Source organism: Oncorhynchus mykiss, chromosome 11 (assembly GCF_013265735.2).
Source record: "Oncorhynchus mykiss isolate Arlee chromosome 11, USDA_OmykA_1.1, whole genome shotgun sequence".
In the NCBI taxonomy this organism is placed as follows: Eukaryota; Metazoa; Chordata; class Actinopteri; order Salmoniformes; family Salmonidae; genus Oncorhynchus; species Oncorhynchus mykiss.
In genome coordinates, this window is record NC_048575.1 from 59,757,741 (window position 1) to 59,783,794 (window position 26,054).

The 26,054-nt window shown below is 44.4% G+C and overlaps 1 pseudogene; it reads right to left on the reverse strand.

Moving 5' to 3' along the window:
* Nucleotides 1–1,358: 1,358 nt before the first annotated feature.
* On the reverse strand, nt 1,359–21,337 carry LOC118937391 (annotated as a pseudogene).
* Nucleotides 21,338–26,054: the final 4,717 nt, after the last annotated feature.

Consider the following 26,054-nt stretch of genomic DNA (forward strand, 5'->3'; position numbering starts at 1 on the left):
CAGGATCTTACAAATTCTGGTTTGCAGACGGAGTAATATAATTAAATTGGGTTATGTACCTGGAGAACAAAATTCTCTTATCAGAACCACACCCGGCCAAACAACAAAGAAATACAAAACATAAATAAGGAACATAGAATGCCCACCCTAGTCACACCCTGGCCTAACGAAAATAGAGAATAAAAGCCTCTCTATGGCCAGGGCGTGACAGTGTGTGTGTGTGTGTGTCTGTTAAAGGATTCTCACCCTGTCCAGGTCTCTCGTTGACCTCCTCCTCAGTGCTGTACTGGGTGACCTGTGTATAGAGTGTGGAGCAGTCTAGCTGTTCCTCCTGCAGGTGGCCTGAACCAGAGCAGTCAGGTAGGACTCTGGGACCTGCAACCCAGATAACCACATCCCATTGGGCCTCCACTTCATCCACCTGGAAGGAAGAACCATTCAGTACAACATAACTACACACACAGTACATACACAACGTGCATGCACATACTGTATACACAGTGTTGTATTTTGTATCTGTTTATGACGAGACGTGCATATTCATGGCTGCTTTGATACTGAGACAGTGCAACTTTTAATAATATACACTGACTATACCAAACATTAGGAACACCTTCCTAATATTGAGTTGCACCCGTTTTCGCTCTTAGAACAGCCTTAATTCGTTGGGGCATGGACTCTACAAGGGATGGTGGCCCATGTTGACTCCAATACTTCCCACAGTTGTGCAAAGTTGGCTGGATGCTCTTTAGGTGATGGACCATTCTTGATACACACAGGAAACTGTTGAGCGTGAAAAACCCAGCAGCGTTGGAGTTCTTGACACACTCAAACCGGTGCACTTGGCACCTACTACTATACCCTGTTCAAAGGGTATTTACAATATTTTGTCTTGGCCATTTACCCTCTAAATGGCACACGTACACAATCCATGTCTCAATTATCTAAAGGTTTAAAATCCTTCTTTAACCTGTCTCCTCCCTATCATCTACATTGATTGAAGTGGATTTAACAAGTGACATCAATAAGGGATCATAGCTTTCACCTGGATTCACCTGGTCAGTCTATGTCATGGAAAGAGCAGGTGTTCCTAATGCTTTGTACACTCATTGCACATTCTATGAGATGTGTGTTAGAAAGAACGTATGAGATCAAGAATCTCTGTAGTATTGGCCAGTGGCAGGGTCTCAGTCTCCCCAGTGACACAAAACAAGTCAATCAGAGAACATGGAAGATGATGACAAGTTAATAACAACAATGGTCGTGCAGCAGAGCTCGTGTGTAAAAAGCTACATTTGTCGTCTGCATATCAGATCAGTGATGAACTTAATCCACTGACCAACATAATTTTCCTTGGGCCCGTCAGGAGGGATCTTGTAGTCCATCTCCTTGTTGTGGAAGAAGTGGAAGGGCTGGAAGATACAGAAAAGGTAGTCAGAAAATGGAACATATCAACATGATCCTCAGCCTTTCAACTGTCTGTAAGCCATGCTGTCTTCTCTGTGTGTGAATATATCCACTCCACTTGTTCTCTGAGCCCAGGCCTGAGATGAGTTTGTCAGCAGCGATCAGCCTCCTCTCCATGACCTCAGCCTCTTTGTGCAGCAACTGCATCTCCCCATGGCAGTATTGTACTTGTCCCCCAGCGCCCCCGGCTCCCTATGGATGGTTCTGAATACGCTCCAGCTCACGCTTGCTCTGGAAGATGTTCTTCTCTGGGCACCTCACCTGCAACAGACAGCCAGGGGGAGTGAAAAACCACTAACTAACACAACACTGCTAATTCTCATTGGCTGGTGCCATATAACTGCCATGGGCCATGTGCAGGCTAGTGTTATGCCTACGTAAACAGAAGAGATTCATAACTATGGAAGGTCCCCAATGCCGGTCAAAGTAATGTACACTGTTTATACTATCTCGATCATATTGCCTGGGTCATGTAACCTTCTCTCTCTTGGGCTTGATCTCCCTGGCGACGTCACAGTAGCCCATGACAGCCTCCACAAACTTGAACATCCCAGAACCAGCCTTACTGATAGTCTGCATTTCTTCAAAGCTGGTGTTCAGGTTCTCCAAGAGTTTGGCCAAGGGGAAACACATGGCGAATAGAGTGAACATATGTCAGACTAATGTAAAATGGTATATTTGCTATTTTATGGCTCATGTTAAAGTTGCAATGTGGATTTTGTTAGACCTATTGTTGTCCTGTTTGGTGTGAACACCACAGAACAGAAGTGACCTACCTCTGACAGTCTTGACCTGGCTGGTGTTGATGGCATCCCAGTACATTTCCATCATGCTCTTGGCTGACTTCCAGCTGATCTCCTGGCCTCGCATAACCAGGATGCACTCACACACCACCTGGACCTGATTGGGTCACTTGACAAACGATTTGCACAGCGGTGGCGTGCCAGACGAGTAAACAGAAGCACAACTAGAGAGACAAGACAGGAAAACAACAATCAATGGACATGAATGGAGCTCTAAGGCAATTTGGATCAGGTTAAACAGTGCCACTGTTTCGCCATAGCACATTTGTCATTATTTTGTTTTGCTGATGAAATGGAGGAGAGGAAAGTCCGGCATCATGGTAAAAAAAAATCACAGTACATACTCTGCTGTTCTATTGCGTAAGCAATGATGTCTGAGGGGAAAAACAGTGTTCGTTGTTTGAAGAATGAAAAAATAATAATAATATTTAACCTGGCAAGTCAGTTAAGAACAAATTCTTATTTACAATGACAGCCTACCCTGGCCAAAACTGGCCAACGCTGGGCGCCGCCCTATGGGACTCCCAATCATGGCCTGATGTGATACAGCCTGGATTCGAACCAGGGACTGTAGTGACGCCTCTTGCACTGAGATGCAGTGACTTAGACCTCTGCGCCACTCGGGAGTAACTTCTTTGTTGTTATAATAGGTTGTTATAATATCCCAAACGGACGTGGCAGTTTCACCAAGCATGGATTCCAGCTTTAAAGGAGTCAAGCAGGAAAACGATCTACCATCATTTAAGTGTACAATGAATAGGATTTGCAAATCCTACACCCCCCCAAGGGAGGAATATACAGCCTCTAAACACAACAATGCAATCTGTAAAACAGGATTTATGTTCTTTGGAGCACTGTTGAAATGGAGTTTTCAACGAATTAGGATAAGGATAACGGAAAAAAGCATAGGTCACACTAGGTTCGTACTTACATCCTCCTTCAACAGATGGCATAAAAACAAAACGTATTCCCAGCTAATGTTTTTAATGTGTGGGAATGACATGCATTTGATTTGTGTTTAATTATAATATGTTTTCATTGATTTGTGTCTAACCACAGTTGCCTCCTCTATCTAGGAGGTTAGGGGTCTGAACCATGTGTGTTTAGTTCAGTTCAGTCCTGCTCCTGGAGGTCTGCTATGCTTTGTGTAAGTTAAAGCCACTGAGCAACTTGTTCCATTAATCAACATCAGACATTTCCCCAAATCATCTGTAATTTTCCTATGACACAATTTTCCTATTTTCCTGAGGACCAAGAGCCGGGGAACGGGCCAGATGACAACGTAACACTTCATCAGGACTAGACTGCAGACTCCGGGCCCGGCTATCTGATATGAGTGTCACCAGTACATCATGGGTGCCTCCCAAATGACACTCTATTCCCTATATAGTGTACAGTCTAAAGTAGTGCACCATAGGGTGCCATTTGGAATTCAGCCTGTGTGGGGGGGGGGGGGGGGGGGGGGGGGGGCTGCCCAGGGCAGGCAGGCAGGGCCTCAGCCAATGAGCTCTCAGCAAGTCAGCATCCCTCTTCCCCACAGCAATCACCTTGTTCTGCTCCTCGATATCCTTGGCTTTGTCCTCCACAGGTGCTCCACGGCGTCATCAAACAGAACCAGGTTCATTCTGGACTTGTTCTCAATGTACTCCTCCAGGATCTCCTACAGAACAGTGACAGGGGCAGGTCAGCACTGACACAAAGACAAGGATCCAGACTGGACACACATGAAGTTCTGACATCTGACGGTGCTGTTTAATTGTGGCAAGTACAGATGGGGGAAAGCTGGGGACTATAAGGTTCTATCTATTTTGTCAAAATGTAGTTATTGACATAGCCTTGTGCTGTTCAATGTTCTCTACCTACAGCATACAGTGCATTTTGGAAAGTATTCAGACTCAAATCAAATCAAATGTATTTATATAGCCCTTCTTACATCAGCTGATATCTCAAAGTGCTGTACAGAAACCCAGCCTAAAACCCCAAACAGCAAGCAATGCAGGTGTTGAAGCACGGTGGCCAGGAAAAACTCCCTAGAAAGGCCAAAACCTAGGAAGAAACCTAGAGAGGAACCAGGCTTTGAGGGGTGGCCAGTCCTCTTCTGGCTGTGCCGGATGGAGATTATAACAGAACATGGCCAAGATGTTCAAATGTTCATAAATTACCAGCATGGTCAAATAATAGGTCCGGGACAGGTAGCACGTCCAGTGAACAGGTCAGGATTCCATAGCCACAGGCAGAAAAGTTGAAACTGGAGCAGCAGCACGGCCAGGTGGACTGGGACAGCAAGGAGTCATCATGCCAGGTAGTCCCGAGGCATGGTCCTAGGGCTCAGGTCCTCTGAGAGAGAGAAAGAAAGAGAGAAAAAGAGAATTAGAGAGCATACTTAAATTCACACAGGACACCGGATAAGACAGGAGAAGTACTCCAGATATAACAAACTGACCTTAGCCCCCCGACACATAAACTACTGCAGCACAAATACTGGAGGCTGAGACAGGAGGGGTCAGGAGACACTGTGGCCCCATCCGATGATACCCCCGGATAAGGCCAAACAAGAAGGATATAACCCCACCCACTTTGCCAAAGCACAACCCCCACACCACTAGAGGGGCATCTTCAACCACCAACTTACCATCGAGAGACAAGGCCGAGTATAGCCCACAAAGATCTCCGCCATGGCACAACCCAAGGGGGGGCGCCAACCCAGACAGGAAGATCACATCAGTGAGTCAACCCACTCAAGTGACGCACCCCTCCTAGGGACAGCATGAAAGAGCACCAGTAAGCCAGTGACTCAGCCCCTGTAATAGGGTTAGAGGCAGAGAATCACAGTGGAAAGAGGGGAACCGGCCAGGCAGAGACAGCAAGGGCGGGTTCGTTGCTCCAGAGCCTTTCCGTTCACCTTCACACTCCTGGGCCAGACTACACTCAATCATATGACCCACTGAAGAGATGAGTCTTCAGTAAAGACTTAAAGGTTGAGACCGAGTTTGCGTCTCTCACATGGGTAGGCAGACCATTCCATAAAAATGGAGCTCTATAGGAGAAAGCCCTGCCTCCAGCTGTTTGCTTAGAAATTCTAGGGACAATTAGGAGGCCTGCGTCTTGTGACCGTAGCGTACATGTAGGTATGTGCGGCAGGACCAAATCAGAGCGATAGGTAGGAGCAAGTAATGCTTTGTAGGTTAGCAGTAAAACCTTGAAATCAGCCCTTGCCTTGACAGGAAGCCAGTGTAGGGAGGCTAGCACTGGACGAATATGATATTTTTTTTTGGTTCTAGTCAGGATTCTAGCAGCCGTATTTAGCACTAACTGAAGTTTATTTAGTGCTTTATCCGGGTAGCCGGAAAGTATAGCATTGCAGTAGTGTAACCTAGAAGTAACAAAAGCATGGATATATTTTTCTGCATAATTTTTGGACAGAAAGTTTCTGATTTTTGCAATGTTACGTAGATGGAAAAAAGCTGTCCTTGAAACAGTCTTGATATCTTCGTCAAAAGAGAGAACAGGGTCCAGAGTAACGCCGAGGTCCTTCAAAGTTTTATTTGAGACGACTGTCTGTTCAACGCTGGTCCGACCAATCTGAATCCACGCTTCAAGATTGCTTCGATCACGTGGACTGGGATATGTTCCGCATAGTCTTCGGACAATAACATTGATGAATACGCTGATTCGGTGAGCGAGTTTATTAGCAAGTGCATCGGTGATGTTGTACCCACAGCAACTATTAAAACCTTCCCCAACCAGAAACCGTGAATTGATGGCAGCATTCGTGCAAAACTGAAAGTGCGAACCACTGCTTTTAATCAGGGCAATGTGACCAGAAACATGAACGAATACAAACAGTGTAGTTATTCCCTCCGCAAGGCAAACAAACAAGCTAGGCATCAGTATAGAGACAAAGTAGAGTCAATTCAACGGCTCAGACACGAGAGGTATGTGGCCGGGTCTACAGTCAATCAAGGACTACAAAAAGAAAACCAGCCCTGTCGCGGACCACGATGTCTTGCTCCCAGACAAACTAAACAACTTCTTTGCTCGCTTTGAGGACAATACAGTGACAACGACACAGCCCGCTACCAAAACCTGCGGGCTCTCCTTCACCGCAGCCAACGTGAGTAAAGCATTTAAACGTCTTAACCCTCGCAAAGCTGCCAGCCCGGACAGCATCCCCAGCCGCGTCCTCAGAGCAAGCACAGACCAGCTGGCTGGTGTGTTTACGGACATATTCAATCTATCCTTATCCCAGTCTGCTGTTCCCACATGCTTCAAGATGGCCACCATTGTTCCAGTTCCCAAGAAAGCAAAGGTAACTGAGCTAAATGACTATCGCCACATAGCACTCACCTCCGTCATCATGAAGTGCTTTGAGAGACTAGTCAAGGATCATATCACCTCCACCCTACTTGACACCCACTCCAATTTGCTTACCGCCCCAATAGGTCCACAGACAATGCAATCACAATCACACTGCACACTGCCCAAACCCATCTGGACAAGAGGAATACCTATGTGAGAATGCTGTTCATCGACTACAGCTCAGCATTCAACACCATAGTACCCTCCAAACTCTTCATTAAGCTCGGTGACCCAGGGTCTCAACCCCGCACTGTGCAACTGGGTCCTGGACTTCCTGACGGACCGCCCCCAGGTGGTGAGGGTAGGAAACAACATCTCCACCCCGCTGATCCTTAACACTGGGGCCCCACAAGGGTGTGTTCTCAGCCCTCTCCTGTACTCCCTGTTCACCCATGACTGCGTGGTCACGCATGCCTCCAACTCAATCATCAAGTTTGCGGACGACACAACAGTGGTAGGCTTGATTACCAACAACGATGAGACGGCCTACAGGGAGGAGGTGAGGGCTCTCGGAGTGTGGTGTCAGGAAAATAGCCTCACACTCAACGTTAACAAAACAAAGGAGATGGTCGTGGAATTCAGGAAACAGCAGAGGGAGCACCCCCCTATCCACATCGACGGGACAGTAGTGGAGAAGGTGGAAAGTTTTAAGTTCCTCGGCGTACACATCACAGACAAACTGAAATGGTCCACCCACACAGACAGCGTGGTGAAGAAGGCGCAACAGCGCCTCTTCAACCTCAGGAGGCTGAAGAAATTCAGCTTGTCACCAAAAGCACTCACAAACCTTTACAGATGCACAAACGAGAGCATCCTGTCGGGCTGTATCCCCTCCTTGGTACAGCAACTGCTCCACCCACAACTGTAAGGCTCTCCAGAGGGTAGTGACAACTGCACAACGCATCACCGGGGGCAAACTACCTGCTCTCCAGGACACCTACACCACCCGATGTCACAGGAAGGCCAAAAAGATCATCAAGGACAACAACCACCCGAGCCACTGCCTGTTCACCCCGCTATCATCCAGAAGGCGAGGTCAGTACAGGTGCATCAAAGCTGGGACCGAGAGACTGAAAAACAGCTTCTATCTCAAGACCATCAGACTATTAAACAGCCATCACTAACATTGAGTGGCTGCTGCCAACATACTGACTCAATCTCTAGCCACTTTAATAATAAAAAATTGGATGTAATAAGGATGTAATAAAAATTGGATGTATCACTAGTCACTTAAAACTATGCCACTTTATATGATGCTTACATAACCTACACTACTCATCTCATATGTACAGTGCCTTGCGAAAGTATTCGGCCCCCTTGAACTTTGCGACCTTTTGCCACATTTCAGGCTTCAAACATAAAGATATAAAACTGTATTTTTTTGTGAAGAATCAACAACAAGTGGGACACAATCATGAAGTGGAACGACATTTATTGGATATTTCAAACTTTTTTAACAAATCAAAAACTGAAAAATTGGGCGTGCAAAATTATTCAGCCCCTTTACTTTCAGTGCAGCAAACTCTCTCCAGAAGTTCAGTGAGGATCTCTGAATGATCCAATGTTGACCTAAATGACTAATGATGATAAATACAATCCACCTGTGTGTAATCAAGTCTCCATATAAATACACCTGCACTGTGATAGTCTCAGAGGTCCATTAAAAGCGCAAAGAGCATCATGAAGAACAAGGAACACACCAGGCAGGTCCGAGATACTGTTGTGAAGAAGTTTAAAGCCGGATTTGGATACAAAAAGATTTCCCAAGCTTTAAACATCCCAAGGAGCACTGTGCAAGCGATAATATTGAAATGGAAGGAGTATCAGACCACTGCAAATCTACCAAGACCTGGCCGTCCCTCTAAACTTTCAGCTCATACAAGGAGAAGACTGATCAGAGATGCAGCCAAGAGGCCCATGATCACTCTGGATGAACTGCAGAGATATACAGCTGAGGTGGGAGACTCTGTCCATAGGACAACAATCAGTCGTATATTGCACAAATCTGGCCTTTATGGAAGAGTGGCAAGAAGAAAGCCATTTCTTAAAGATATCTATAAAAAGTGTTGTTTAAAGTTTGCCACAAGCCACCTGGGAGACACACCAAACATGTGGAAGAAGGTGCTCTGGTCAGATGAAACCAAAATTGAAATTTTTGGCAACAATGCAAAACGTTATGTTTGGCGTAAAAGCAACACAGCTGAACACACCATCCCCACTGTCAAACATGGTGGTGGCAGCATCATGGTTTGGGCCTGCTTTTCTTCAGCAGGGACAGGGAAGATGGTTCAAATTGATGGGAAGATGGATGGAGCCAAATACAGGACCATTCTGGAAGAAAACCTGATGGAGTCTGCAAAAGACCTGAGACTGGGACGGAGATTTGTCTTCCAACAAGACAATGATCCAAAACATAAAGCAAAATCTACAATGGAATGGTTCAAAAATAAACATATCCAGGTGTTAGAATGGCCAAGTCAAAGTCCAGACCTGAATCCAATCGAGAATCTGTGGAAAGAACTGAAAACTGCTGTTCACAAATGCTCTCCATCCAACCTCACTGAGCTCGAGCTGTTTTGCAAGGAGGAATGGGAAAAATGTTCAGTCTCTCGATGTGCAAAACTGATAGAGACATACCCCAAGCGACTTACAGCCATAATCGCAGCAAAAGGTGGCGCTACAAAGTATTAACTTAAGGGGGCTGAATAATTTTGCACGCCCAATTTTTCAGTTTTTGATTTGTTAAAAAAGTTTGAAATATCCAATAAATGTCGTTCCACTTCATGATTGTGTCCCACTTGTTGTTGATTCTTCACAAAAAACTACAGTTTTATATCTTTATGTTTGAAGCCTGAAATGTGGCAAAAGGTCGCAAAGTTCAAGGGGGCCGAATACTTTCGCAAGGCACTGTACATCCTGTACTCTATACCATCTACTGCATATTTCCTATGACATTCGGCCATCGCTCATCCATATATATTTTTATGTACATATACTTATTCATTCCTTTACACTTGTGTGTATAAGGTGCTTGTTGTGAAATTGTTAGATTACTTGTTAGATATTACTGCATGGTCGGAACTAGAAGAACAAGCATTTCGCTACACTCGCATTAACATCTGCTAACCATGTGTATGTGACAAATACATTTTGATTTGATTTGATGCTGCCACCACCATGCTTCACTGTAGGGATGGTGCCAGGTTTCCTTCAGGTTTGACGCTTGGCATTTGGGCCAAAGAGTTCAATCTTGGTTTCATCAGACCAGATAATCTTGTTTCTCATGATCTGAGAGTCCTTTAGGTGCCTTTTGGCAAACTCCAATTGGGCTGTCATTTGCCTTTTACTGATAATGGGCCTCTTGTACGCCTATGTAGATATTCCGTAGATATTCCGATCAGCCTTTTCCAGCTACAATAGTCATTTACAATATTAACAATGTCTACACTGTATTTCTGATCAATTTGATCTTATTTTAATGTACAAAAAAAATGATTTTCTTTCAAAAACAAGGACATTTCTAAGTGACCCCAAACTTTTGAACGGTAGTGTATGTAAATAAGGTATTTCTGTTTTCCCAAAATCTGTTTTCGCTTTGTCATTATGGTGTATTGTGTGTAGATTGACAAGGAAAATATTAATTTAATCAATTTTAGAATACGGCTGTAACGTAACAAAATGTGGAAAAAGTCAAGGGGTCTGAATACTTTCCAAATGCACTGTATACACTGAACAAAAATATAAAACACAACATGCAACAATTTCAAAGATTTTACTAAGTTACAGTTCATATGAGGAAATAAGTCAATTTAAATAAATTCATTAGGCCCTAATCAATCAATGAATTTCACTTGACTGGGAATACAGATATGCATCTGTTGGTCACAGATACAATAAGAAAATGGGCCTCAGGATCTCATTACGGTATTTCTGTGTATTCAAATTGCCATCGCTAAAATGTAATTGTGTTTGTTAACTGTAGCTTATGCCTGTCCATACCATAACCCCAAAGCCACCATGGGGAACTCTGTTCACAACATTGACATAAGCAAACCACTCGCCCACACAACGCCATACACGTGGTCTGTGGTTGTGAGCCCAGTTGGAAGTACTGCCAAATTCGCTAAAACGTTGAAGGAGGCAAATAGTAGAGAACAGAACATTAAATTCTCTGACAACAACTCTGGTGGACATTCCTGCAGTCAGCATGTTATTGCACGCTCCCTCAAAACTTGAGACATCTGTGGTATTGTGTTGTGTGACAAAACTGTACATTAGAGTGACCCTCAGCACAAGGTGTCCCCAGCACAAGGTGCACTTGTGCAATGATCATGCTGTTTAATCAGTTTTTTGATATGCCACACCTGTCAGGTGGATGGATTATCTTGGCAAAGGAGAAAAGCTCATTAACAGGGATGTAAACCAACACAACATGTTACAGAATTAAGCTTTTTTTGCAGAAGGCACATTTCTGGGATATTTTATTTCAGCTCATGAAACATGGGACCAACTACCTATTTTGTTTATATTTTTGTTCAGTGTCGTCTAAATACCTCAATTCATGTTGTTACAAGAATACAATATTAAAAACACCATTCAAACCAATGAGGGTTCGGAACTTTAAAGCCATTTTTCTCAGAATCATCTTTTTGTAGATAGAACCTTATAGTTCGAAGCTCTCAAATTATAAAAGGTACAAATCAAACATGTTTGAAAGTAATCATTCTGACTTCTGAGTACCTGGGACAAGGCTTTGAAAGCATCATATTCCTGTATGTCCTCATAGACTCGTGGCTCAGACTTGTTGAGAGCGAGAATTTAATCTAACTTTTGAAGTCACTTTCAATATTAAGCAGAACAGAACCATGCAGATTAATTTACCAGAGCTTTGTCAATTTAATTGATGAGTCTGTCAAGGAACACCCTCAGGCACTCGTTCCTCCACACACGCACAAACTGGGTGACCGTCAGAAACCTGCAGTATGAACATGTATACACTCACTCATTACTGTAAGTCGTGCTAAATGACTAAAATGTAAATGTAGGCGAGAAACGTTCAGAGACAGAGACTTAACATGACACAACACTTAACATGAGCTTGTTGGTGTTAGTAACATCTTCTTAGTTCATGTGTGGTAATGCTGTTTTTGGTGGTAACAGCTGTATTTTAAAAGCTGTGACAGTCTCACCCTGGTGGATGGAGGAGTAGATGAGATGGAAGTACTCCTCTGGAAAGGGGATGTTGAAGACACTGAAGAGGGAAATTAAGTGAGTGCCCACCTCGTTCCTCCTTCAGCAGGGCAATGTGCTGCTGCGTCCCATTCTCATCCACCTCATAGGACACAGATAAAGTTATACACCAACATACAAACAACCAAACAAACATGTTAACCTACATCAATTCAGACACATGCAAAGGATGAAGAAAGTTGAGGAATGGAAGAGAGGGTGATGGTGTGCCAGAACAGGCAGGTACCTACCCTGGGCTTGTTGAGATCAGCAGTCTCTTGCCCATGGAAGGGTCGTATATCTCCTTTGTGCTCTTCTCCACGCCGACCTCAATGTTCCTCTGGCGGTCCATGGATGTGGTCTGCGATGAGAAGTTGATGATCAGCATCATCTGGAGGCTGAAGGAAGCAACATTAAACATAGTTCATACACATGCTGTGTGTCCTAAATGGGCCCTGGTCAAAAGTAATGCACTATATGGAATGCAGTAGGTTGCTATTTCAGAGCCTTGGGCTCTGTCTGTGTCTCTGTGACATCCTATGATGTAAACTCACAGTAGTGTCCATGTTGAGATTCTTCAGGAAGTTCTGGGTGGTGGCTGTCTTGGAGATGCCATACTCTCCCACCAGAACTACAGGCCTCTTGATTTTCACCATCTGTTCCATTAGCCAGCTGGCTTGTGTGGTGTCCACGGTAGGGACTGTAAGAGAGAGAGAAATGAAGAGAGAAAGGGATGGAGAGAGAGGAGGGAGAGAGAAAGAGAGGGATGGAAGAGGGAAGAGAAAAATGATGGTGAGGGAGAAAAAAGTGAGGTTTGAAAAAAGAGTACATTTGCTATTTGTAGGAATCCAGTGGATGGCTTATTTATTTGTTTTCTGCTGAGCACACATACAGTTGAAGTCGGAAGTTTACATACACCTTAGCCAAATACATGTAAACTCAGTTTTTCACTATTCCTGACATTTAATCCAAGTAAAAATTCCCTGTCTTTGGTCAGTTAGGATCACCACTTTTTTTTAAAGATTGTGAAATGTCAGAATAATAGAAGAGAGAATGATTTATTTAAACTTTTTTTTCTTTCATTACATTCCCACTGGGTCAGAAGTTTACATGCACTCAATTAGTATTTGGTAGCATTGCCTTTAAATTATTTAACTTGGGTCAAACATTTCGGGTAGCCTTCCACAAGCTTCCCACAATAAGTTGGGTGAATTCTGGTCCATTCCTCCTGACAGAGCTGGTGTAACTGAGTCAGGTTTGTAGGCCTCCTTGCTCGCACATGCTTTTTCAGTTCTGTCCACAAATGTTCTATAGGTTTTAGGTCAGGGCTTTGTGATGGCCACTCCAATACCTTAACTTTGTTGTCCTTAAGCCATTTTGCCACAACTTTGGAAGCATGCTTGGGGTCATTGTCCATTTGAAAGACCCATTTGCATCCAAGCTTTAATTTCCTGACTGATGTCTTGAGATGTTGCTTCAATATATCCACATAATTTTCCTTTCTCATGATGCCATCTATTTTGTGAAGTGCACCAGTCCCTCCTGCAGCAAAGCACCCCCACAACATGATGCTGCCACCTCCGTGCTTCACTGCTGGGATGGTGTTCTTCGGCTTCCTCCAAACATAACGATGGTCGTTATGGCCAAACATTTCTATTTTTGTTTCATCAGATCAGAAGACATTTCTCAAAAAAGTATGATCTTTGTCCCCATGTGCAGTTGCAAACCATAGTCTGGCTTTTTTTTATGTCAGATTTGGAGCAGTGGCTACTTCCTTGTTGAGCGGCCTTTCAGGTTATGTCGATATAAGACTCTTTTTACTGTGGATATAGATACTTTTGTTCCTGTTTCCTCCAGCATCTTCACAAGGTCCTTTGCTGTTGTTCTGGGATTGTTTTGCACTTTTCGCAACAAAGTAAGTTCATCACTAGGAGACATCACTCCTTCCTGAGTGATATGACGGCTGCGTGGTCCCGTGGTGTTTATACTTGCGTACTATTGTTTGTACAGATGAACGTAGTACCTTCGGGTGTTTGTAAATTGCTTCCAAGGATGAACCAGACTTGTGGAGGTCTCCAATTATATTTTGATTTTCCCATGTAGTCAAGTAAAGAGGCACTGAGTTTGAAGGTAGGCATTGAAACACATCCACAGGTACACCTCCAATTGACTCAAATGATGTCAATTAGCGTATCCGAAGCCTCTAAAGCCATGACATAATTTTCTGGATTTTTCCAAGCTGTTTAACGGCACAGTCAACTTGTATGTAAACTTGTGATCCACTAGAATTGTTATACGGTGAAAAATAAGTGAAATAATCTGTAAACAATTGTTGGAAAAATTACTTGTGTCATGCACAAAGTAGATGTCCTAACCGACTTGCCAAAAGTATAGTTTGTTAACAAGAAATTTGTGGAGTGGTTGAAAAATGAGTTTTTATGATTCCAACCTAAGTGTATGTAAACTTCCGACTTCAACTGTACATCAATGCTTTAGACAGACAGACAGACAGACAGACAGACAGACAGACAGACAGACAGACAGACAGACAGACAGACAGACAGACAGACAGACAGACAGACAGACAGACAGACAGACAGACGTTATGGACAGGCATGAAAATGGACTATGGAAGTAGAAATGTAGGGTAAGAAATTTGCTGGATCCAACCTTAGGTGCGTGATACAGCAACTGATTTTGTTGCAGGAAATATGAGATTCAATTTGGGAAAAACCTCTGCCTTAAGATATTCTTATCATTAGCAACGTGTTATAACACTTGAGAAGGCCAGGCTGTACTAACCATGTGATCTGTCTGAGGGATGATGGACTTCAGTTTCTCTACCTGTTTGCCATCAACAATACCCTCCACTATCAGGTCAATAGTGTTGGGCACTGTCACGTTCTGACCATAGTTCTTTTGTATTTTCTTTGTTTTATTGTTGGTCAGGACGTGAGCTGAGTGGGCATTCTATGTTGTGTGTTTAGTTTTCCCATTTCTATGTTTGGACTGATATGGTTCTCAATCAGACAACTGTGCAAATAAAGTTTGGTCTGAAGAGACCATAGTGATCATATACTGACAAACCTCAAAGCGCATAGCACAGTGGTTCTGCAGACGGATCCTCTCTCGATTGGCCAGGGTGAGCAGTTTGTTGTCGTTCATTCCTGAGTTCATGTTCTCCACCCACAGAGCATCTCCTTCCCCATCAAACAGAATGTACCTGTAGGTTATGGCCATGTCTCAACAAGATATGTATATATACAGCATTGGATACTATGCACTAACAAAATACCAAGAAGCTTGATACAGTGGAGTCGAGTTAGGTTCTACAAGGGGATGGCAGTGACAAGGGTTGAAACCCAAATTACACCCTATTTCCTTTAAAGACCAATACTTTTGACAAGATCCCTATGGGCCCTGGTCACAAGTAGTGAACTATAAAGAGAATAGGGTGCCAACTGGGATGCAGTCAGACATGATCTTTACCTCCTCTCCTTTCTGTCGGTGGGCTTGTTGATGTCTCTGAAGATGTTGGACAGGATCCCATCAGTCCAGTCTCTGGTGACAGGGTCCAGAATGCCGTACACCTTGATGACACTCATGGCTTTAGGGTTCAGGGAGTACAGCTTGGTCACCAAGCCTAACCTGTAGGCATGAAAACAACCACAATTATGAGGGCTACTATCCCCCAAAACACTCTCTTTTGAATGCTTTGAGAAGCCAAGCTGTTGGGAAGCCAGCTGTCCCAGTGGTCTGATGACCACTGGCCTGGTCTGGGCCTGGCACAGAGTGCTGATGACCACTGACCTGGTCTGGGCCTGGCACAGAGTGCTGATGACCTGGTCTGGGCCCGGCACAGAGTGCTGAAGACCACTGACCTGGTCTGGGCCTGGCACAGAGTGCTGATGACCTGGTCTGGGCCTGGCACAGAGTGCTGATGACCACTGACTTGCCTCCACCTGTGGGGCCCACCAGCATAGCGGTGTGTCTGGTCATCATGGTCTCGTACATCTTCACCACCTTGTCCACCTGAACACCACAGACACACCACAGCATTAGGATAGGGACTTAACATCTCCAGTTTCATGTGTTGAAATAATAACAGAATTTGTCATCTTTCAATTGTATAATGCTAATGGTCATTTTCACAAAGTTTCCTATGCCCTGAGATTTAATGTTGAGACAGAGAAGGGTCTGCTCTGCAGCATCGTTGAATCTGGGGTAGCGCACACAGGGTTAGTCAAGCCCCGGGAACAGGTCTGAGATCAGCCCCAGGAACAGAGGCACGTCCTCAAACACAAACTTAGGCAGGTCCATGTCACACAGGGCACGCATCAACACTAAAATCCTGAGAGAGAAACAGTGAGAGAGAGAGGGGGAGAAGGAGTTGGGGAAGGAGAAGGGGAAAGATCATTTTAAAAAAGGGGGGAGAGAAATAGAACAATTGTCTAAGACATCTTCAAGGGCATAGAAATTAAACCACCCACAATTTCCAGAAAATCATGAATGCTCTCTTTGTCTACTTACTGTAAATAAAATACAGAGGAATCGGATGGATCACAGTGGACTTTCACAGGTCTTCATTGAGATCTGGTGAGCCTCTCTTCAGTTCTCCCGCCATCACTAACACACATTTCAGAGCCTGCAGTCCAAAGTCATAGCAGAACTGCTTAGACAGCTGCTCCCTGGCCAGCTTGTACAGCACTGTCATCTTCTTGGCCAGAATCTGCATTCAAATGAAGATCACTAACTGAGTAATGTGACTGTCTAACAATGTCAGATACAACATTTATCTATAACAGTGTATGTGTCTGTGCATGTGAGTGCATGCGTGTGTGTGTGTGTGTGCGTGCGTGCGTGTGTGTGTGTGTGTGTGTGTGTGTGTGTTGATGAGAGGATATGCTGCTCATTTTGGCCAAGAGGAATCCCCCTGAGAAGAGCATGGTTTCACTGATCTGCTGCAGGTCAGGCACCATGACCACCACAGGTCTGAACAGGGCTTTGATTGACTCAGGCAGCTCTGTGCATCCAGCTCTGTGAGTCCAGCTCTGTGAGTCCAGCGTAGCCAGGGTGCATAGTGCTGAAGATTCCCATGCGGTCGTCCATGCTGATCTCCAGGCCCTGAAAACTGACACCCACAACAAAACTGAGTTCAAAGCCTCCTGAAACAATGTCACCAACAGTCTTTAGGGAAAACGTCTCAAAATTGTTATTACCTTGCAATAAGTACATCATTGATGTTCTGTAGCAATTGTTTCTAGCTACTTACTCAAATTGCAATGTTTTTGTAACAGCCTCTCCCAATCCAGAACTGTCCTGGCAGTCTCCAGACATCAAAGAAATGACTGTGTGCCATAATAACCCACATGGAAGCACTTTGAGGTGCAGGATGAGAGCATTGTGGATGGTCTGGATCTGGGAGTAGATGACAGACAGCAAGAGTCATCGATGAGGTTGAATTCATCAAAGCAGCCCCAGGCAACACACTGGGCCAGGCCAAACAAAATCTTACCCACAGCCTGGACACAGAGGGGGAAGACAGAGGAGAGGAGAAATATGAGAAATTAATACATAAGATAAATAAAGAAACCATTAATATGGACTACAATTGCCGTTATAACCATACCTGCAACAGCGCTAATAATGTAAAAGCTTGGCAAGGTCCTTGGTAGACTGTCTTCCCTGTTCCAGCCAGCCCTGCAGGGGCTCCACCCAGCTACATGGACAGGGCCTGAGGCAAGCACAAACACAGTGGTAGCTAAGTTAGACAAAATCTTTGTTGAGGTTCAGGTATTGGACCTGTGTGAGGGTGAGGTAGATGCGGTCAGTCAGCTGGGTGATGACCAGATGACCATTCAGCCCCATGTATTCATAATCATAGCAGAAAGCTGGTGCACAAACAGAGCACGTGGACATTGATGATATGAGCCACACACACAGACAGCTCCCAGGCAATGCGCTCCGTGAAGGGCTCCATGTGTTTGTCCTTGTTGTAGTAGCTGGAGATGATCCACACCATGAACAGACAGTTCATCATCAGAGGGATGGTGTCCAGAATCACAGCAAAGTCTGCCCCGGTGGCCAGATTCTGGAACACACAACACAAATGCTTAGTCTCTGGGCATGGAGAAGAGCCTACAACTTAGCCTCAGGGATAGAAGGACAACATATCAAAAGAGCATGTCAGCAGCAGAAAAGTCAGACCTACAGTACCAGCCAAAAGTTTGGACACACCTACTCATTCAAAGGCTTTTCTTAATGTTTTACTATTTTCTACAGTGTAGTGAAAACATCAAAATGATAAAATAATACATATTGTAACCAAAAAATTGTTAAACAAATCAAAATATATTTGAGATTTTTGATTCTTCAAAGTAGCCAACCTTTGCCATGATGACAGCTTTGCACACTCTTGGCATTCTCTCAACCAGCTTCATGACGAATGCTTTTCCAACAGTCCTGGAGGAGTTTCCACATATGCTGAGCACTTGTTGGCTGCTTTTCCTTCACTCTGCGGTTCAACTCTTCCCAAACCATCTCAATTGGGTTGAGGTCAGGTGATTGTGGAGGCCAGGTCATCTGATGCAGCACTCCATCCCTCTCCTTCTTGGTCAAATAGCCCTTACACAGCCTGGAGGTATGTTTTGGGTCATTGTCCTGTTGAAAAGCAAATTATAGTCCCACTAAGCGCAAACCAGATTTGATGGCGGATCGCTGCAGAATACTGTGGTAACCATGTTGGTTAAGTGTGCCTTGAATTCTAAATAAATCATTGACAGTGTCACCAGCAAAGCACCCCCACACCATCACGCCTTCTCCTCCATGCTTCACGGTGGGAACTACACATGCGGAGATCATCTGTTCACCTAGGCTGAGTCTCACAAAGACACAGCGGTTGGAACCAAAAATCTCAAATTTGGACTCAAATTTCCACTGGTCTAATGTCCATTGCTCGTGTTTCTTGGCCCAAGCAAGTCTCTTCTTATTATTGGTGTCCTTTAGTAGTGGTTTCTTTGCAGCAATTTGACAACAAAAGCCTGATTCACACATTCTCCTCTGAACAGTTTATGTTGAGATGTTACTTGAACACTGTGAAGAATTTATTTAGGCTGCAATTTCTGGGGCTGGTAACTCAAATGAATGTATCCTCTGCAGCAGAGTTAACTCCGGGTCTTCCTTTCCTGTGGCGGTCCTCGTGAGAGCCAGTTCCATCATAGCGCTTGATGGTTTTTACGAATGCACTTGAAGAAACTTTCAAAGTTCTTGACATTTTTCGGATTGATTGACCTTCATGTCTTAAAGTAATTAAGGACTGTAGTTTCTCTTTGCTTATTTTTACACCACTGCTACTCTCTTTTTATCATATATGCATAGTCACTTTAACTATTCATGTACATGTACTATTCATGTACTATTCATTTTCATGTACATACTACCTCAATTGGGCCGACCAACCAGTGCTCCCACACATTGGCTAACCGGGCTATCTGCATTGTGTCCCACCCACAACCCACCAACCCCTCTTTTACACTACTGCTACTCTCTGTTCATCATATATGCATAGTCACTTTATCCATATTGTTGTTTTATTTCTTTACCTACCTATTGTTCACGTAATAACTTGTTTGCACTATTGGTTAGAGCCTGTTAGTAAGCATTTCACTGTAAGGTCTACTCCTGTTGTATTTGGCGCACGTGTCACGCTCTGACCTTAGAGAGACGTTTTATTTCTCTATTTGGTTAGGTCAGGGTGTGAGTTGGGGTGGGTATTCTATATTGTCTATATATTTTTTGGGGCCGAGTTTTGTTCCCAATCAGAGGCAGCTGTCTATCATTGTCTCTGATTGGGAATCATACTTAGGCAGCCCTTTTTCCCACTTTCTGTTGTGGGACCTTGTTTTTGTTAGTTGCTGGTTTAGCGCTACAATTCTTTACGTGTCGTTTATCTTGTTTTTTTGTTGGTGATCATTTAATACATTAAAAATGTATGCCTACCACGCTGCACCTTGGTCTCATTCCGACAGCCATAACAGCACGTGACAAATAAACTTTGATTTGATTTATTTGAGCTGTTCTTGCCATAATATGGACTTGGTCTTTTACAAAATAGGGCTTTATTCTGTATAATACCCTTACCTTGTCACAACACAACTGATTGGCTCAAACTTATTAAGATGGAAAGAAATTCCACAAATCAACTTTTAACAAGGCACACCTCTTAAATGAAATGCATTCCAGGTGACTACCTCATGAAGATGGTTGAGAGAATGCCACGTGCGCAAAGCTGTCAAGGCAAAGGGTGGCTACTTTGAAGAATTTCAAATATAAAATATATTTTGATTTGTTGAATCCTTTTTTGTTTACTACATGATTCCATATGTGTTATTTCTTAGTTTTGATGTCTTCACTATTATTCTACAATATAGAAAATATAAAAAATAAAGAAAAACCCTTGAATGAGTAAGAGTTTCCAAACATTTGACTGGTAATTTACATATTTCAATAACACATGGAATGTTTCTACAGGGCCTGTTCCTCAGGACTATAAGCCCACCTTGAAGTGTCTCTCCAGTGTGCTAAGGAAGCGCACAATCCCCACATGGAGATTGCTTAGCTCGGTCATGGACAGGTCCAGGTTTCTATGTCTGCTATGGGGCCTGGTGCCTGGGAATGTATAAAACAACCAGTAATAGTACTAACCAGCCATTTCTACTCAATTAATTTTCATTTGAAATCATAAAAGGTCTGAATGAATAGTATGGATCCAAAAAGCTATTCCCTCTCTCGCCTGTGGTTTCTTCTTCTGCTGCTCCTCAACGACAATGGTGATCTGAGTCTGCTAGTTCAACACACACTGCTCCATCTTCTCCATCACCTCTGGAGTGGTCAGCAGCACATCCACCTCCAGATCCAGTTCCAGTTCAGGGATGTGAAACTTAATCTCACCTGCAATGGAGAGGCCACGGCATTATCATTCACCACATAAACATTCACTACAAAAACATTCAGATACAGTGTAAAACACCAATGAAAAACAGTGCACTTGTTACGTGATGTATGCATGCATTCACGCACATCACGTAGATTGGTTGATGAACTACGTCCTGACCCTGTTGATGGTTGGGTGGGTCCTGTCTGTGAGGAGGGACAATTTTTTATTTTACTAGGGACGTCAGTTAAGAACAAATTCTTATTTACAATGACGGCCTACACCGGTCAAACCCAGACGTTGCTGGGCCAATTGTGCGCCACCTATGGGATTCCCAATCACAGCCAGTTATGATACAGCCTGGATTCAAACCAGGGTGTCTGTAGTGATGCCTCAAGATACAGTGCCTTAGACCGCTGCGCCACTCAAGAGCCCATGGTAGCTATGATCCACAAACACAGACACACACACCTTCCAGCTGCTGGAGAATCCTGTCGATGTGACCCAGGAACTTGTGACAGCTCTTGAGTAACTCATCACAAATCATTAGGTAACCAATTTGACTCCACAGGTTTCTCATCCTTGTCCCCGTTCCCATCACCACTGGTCTCCTTATTCTAGGAGGCTGCTGCCCCCTGCTGGTAGCCTCCATCAGTCAGCTTCAGCTGGTTGACAGACTGACAGTATTGCGATATTCATATGAGAGCACCAAAAAGTCAAGAGTGTAGTGTAATGAAGGCTAGAAGGAGACAACAAAAACAACCAAGAACAAAAAGCAGTGGAGGGACTATTGTGGAGGTCTAATAGGACACTTGCATGAAAAGTGCATAGTGTGCATGTGTATATATACAGTACCGGTCAAAAGTTTGGACACACCTACTCATTCAAGGGTTTTTCTTTAGTTTTACTATTTTCTATATTGTAGAATAATAGTGAAGACATCAAAACTAAGAAATAACACAAATGGAATCATGTAGTAAACAAAAAAGGGTTAAACAAATCCAACTATAGTTTATATTTGAGATTCTTTAAAGTAGCCACCCTTTGCCTTGATGACAGCTTTGCACACTCTTGGCATTCTCTCAACCAGCTTCATGAGGTAGTCACCTGGAATTTCTAATTCCTAATGCGCTTGGGCCAATAAGTTCTGTTGTGACAAGGTAGGGGTGGTATACAGAAGATAGCTCTATTTGGTAAAAGACCAAGTCCATATTATGACAAGGACAGCTCAAATAAGCAATGAGAAACGACAGTCAATCATTACTTAAAAACATGAAGGTCAGTCAATCCGGAAAATGTGAAAGTTTCCTCAAGTGCAGTCGTAAAAACCATCAAGCACAATGATGAAACTGGCTCGCATGAGAACCGCCACAGGAAAGGAAGACCCGGAGTTATCTCTGGAAGACCCGGAATATACCACCCCTACCTTGCAGAGGACAAGTTCATTAGAGTTAACTGCACCTCAGTTTGCAGCCCAAATAAATGCATCACAGAGTTCTAGTAACAGACACATTTCAACATCAACTATTCAGAGCAGACTGAGGGATTCAGGCCTTCATGGTCAAATTGCTGCAAAGAAACCACTACTACTACTAAAGGACACCAATAATAAGAAGAGACTTGCTTGGGCCAAGAAACACGAGCAATGGACATTAGACCAGTGGAAATCTGTCCTTTGGTCTAATGAGTCCAAATTTGAGTGTCTTTGTGAGACTCAGCCTAGGTGAACGGATGATCTCTGCATGTGTGGTTCCCACCGTGAAGCATAGAGGAGGAGGTGTATGGTGTTGGGGTGCTTTGCTGGTGACACTGTTTGTGATTTATTTAGAATTCAAGGCACACTTAACCAGCATGGCTACCACAGCATTCTGATTAAATAAAACAAATTCCTCATCAATCTACACACAATACCCCATAACGACAAAGGAAAAACAGGTTTTTAGAAATTCGGCACATTTATAACATTTTTCAAGCAGAAATATTCTGTATTAAGTATTCAGACCCTTCGCTATGAGTCTCAAAATTGAGCTCAGGTGCATCCTGTTTCTGCTGATCATCCTTGAGAAGTTTCTACAACTTGATTGGAGTACACCTGTGGTAAATTCAACTGATTGGACAAGATTTGGAATGGGACACACATGTCTATATAATGTCCCACAGTTGACAGTGCACAGATCTGGGAAGGGTACCAAAAAAAATATTCAGCATTGAAGGTCCCCGAGAACACAGTGGTCTCTATCATTCTTAAATGTAAGAATACTTCCGGCGCCGACAGAGATGGCCGCCTCGCTTCGCGTTCTTAGGAAACTATGCAGTATTTTGTTTTTTTACGTGTTATTTTTTACATTGGTACCCCAGGCAATCTTAGGTTTTATTACATACAGTCGGGAGGAATTACTGGACATAAGAGCAACGTCAACTCACCATCATTACGACCAGGAATACGACTTTCCCGAAGCGGATCCTCTGTTTTGCCAACCACCCAGGACAATGTTTCGGATCCCAGCCGGTGAAGCAAAACAACATTGCTGTAAAAGGGGCAGACGAAGCGGCCTTCTGGTCAGGCTCTGGAGACAGGCACATCGCGCACCGCTCCTGAGCATACTACTCGCCAATGTCCAGTCTCTTGACAACAAGGTTGATGAAACCTGAGCAAGGGTAACATTCCAGAGAGACATAAGAGACTGTAACGTTCTTTGCTTCACGGAAACATGGCTCACTCGAGATACGCTATCGGAGTCGGTACAGCCAGCTGGTTTCTTCACGCATCGCGCCGACAGAAACAAGCATCTTTCTGGTAAGAAGAGGGGTGGGGGGGTATGCCTTATGATTAACGAGACGTGGTGAGATCATAACAACATACAGGAACTCCTTATGTTCACCTGACTTAAAATTCCTCACAATCAAATGTCGACCGCATTATCTACCAAGAGAATTCTCTTCGATTATAATCACAGCTGCATATATTCCCCCCAAGCAGACACGTCGATGGCCCTGAACGAACTTTATTTGACTTTGTAAACTGGAAACCACATATCCTGAGGCTGCATTCATTGTAGCTGGGGATTTTAACAAGGCTAATCTGAAAACAAGACTCCCTAAATTCTAAATTCAATTGTGCTACCAGGGCTGGTAAAACCCTGGATCATTGTTATTCCAACTTCCACGACGCGTACCCTGGGGTGGCAGGGTACGCGTTGGACTAGTAACCAGAAGGTTGCAAGTTCAAACCCCCGAGCTGACAAGGTACAAATCTGTCGTTCTGCCCCTGAACAGGCAGTTAACCCACTGTTCCTAGGCCGTCATTGAACATAAGAATTTGTTCTTAACTTACTTGCATAGTTAAATAAAGGTTAAATAAAAAATATAAGGCCCTCCCCCACCCTCCTTTCGGAAAAGCTGACCACGACTCCATTTTGTTGCTCCCTGTCTATAGACAGAGACTAAAACAGGAAGCTCCCGCGCTCAGGTCTGTTCAACGCTGGTCCGACCAATCTGATTCCACGATTCAAGATTGCTTCGATCACGTGGATTGGGATATGTTCCGCATTGCGTCAGACAACAACATTGACGAATAAACTGATTCGGTGAGCGAGTTTATTAGCAAGTGCATCGGCGATGTCGTACCCACAGCAACTATTAAAACATTCCCAAACCAGAAACCATGGATTGATGGCAGTATTCGCGTCAAACTGAAAGCGTGAACCACTGCTTTAACCAGGGCAAGGTGACCGGAAACATGACCGAATACAAACAGTGTAGCTATTCCCTCCGCAAGGCAATCAAACAAGCTAAGCGTCAGTATAGAGACAAAGTAGAGTCGCAATTCAACGGCTCAGACACAAGAGGTATGTGGCAGGGTCTACAGTCAATCACGGATTACAAAAAGAAAACCAGCCCCGTCGCGGACCAGGATGTCTTGCTTCCAGACAGACCAAACAACTTCTTTGCTCGCTTTGAGGACAATACAGTGCCACTGACACGGCCCACTACCAAAACCTGCGGACTCTCCTTCACTGCATCCGACATGAGTAAAACATTTAAAAGTGTTAACCCTCACAAGGCTGCAGGCCCAGACGGCATCCCCAGCCGCGTCCTCAGAGCATGCGCAGACCAGCTGGCTGGTGTGTTTACGGACATATTCAATCTATCCTTATCCCAGTCTGCTGTTCCCACATGCTTCAAGAGGGCCACCATTGTTCCTGTTCCCAAGAAAGCTAAGGTAACTGAGCTAAACCACTACTGCCCCGTAGCACTCACTTCCGTCATCATGAAGTGCTTTGAGAGACTAGTCAAGGACCATATCACCTCCACCGCAATCGCAACCACACTGCCCTAACCCATCTGGACAAGAGGAATACCTATGTGAGAATGATGTTCATCGACTACAGCTCAGCATTTAACACCACAGTACCCTTCAAACTCGTCATCAAGCTTGAGACCCTGGGTCTCGACCCCGCCCTGTACAACTGGGTCCTGGACTTCCTGACGTGCTACCCCCAGGTGGTGAGGGTAGGTAACAACATCTCCACCCCGCTGATCCTTAACACTGGGGCCCCACAACGGTGTGTTCTGAGCCCTCTCCTGTACTCCCTGTTCACCCACGACTGCGTGGCCATGCACGCTTCCAACTCTATCATCAAGTTTGCGGACAACACTACAGTGGTAGGCTTGATTACCAACAACGACGAGACGGCCTACAGGGAGGAGGTGAGGGCCCTCGGAGTGTGGTGTCAGGAAAATAACCTCACACTCAATGTCAACAAAACAAAGGAGATGATCGTGGACTTCAGGAAACAGCAGAGGGAGCACCCACCTATCCACATCGAGGGGACAGTAGTGGAGAGGGTAGTAACTTTTAAGTTCCTCGGCGTACACATCACGGACAAACTGAATTGGTCCATCCACACAGACAGTGTGGTGAAGAAGGCGCAGCAGCGCCTCTTCAACCTCAGGAGGCTGAAAAAATTTGGCTTGTCACCAAAAGCACTCACAAACCTTTACAGATGCACAATCGAGAGCATCCTGTCGGGCTGTATCCCCGCCTGGTATGGCAACTGCTCCGCCCACATCCGTAAGGCTCTCCAGAGGGTAGTGAGGTCTGCACAACGCATCACCGGGGGCATACTACCTGCTCTCCAGGACACCTACACCACCCGATGTCAGAGGAAGGCCATAAAGATCATCAAGGACAACAACCACCCAAGCCACTGCCACCCCGCTATCATCCAAAAGGCGAGGTCAGTACGGGTGCATCAAAGCAG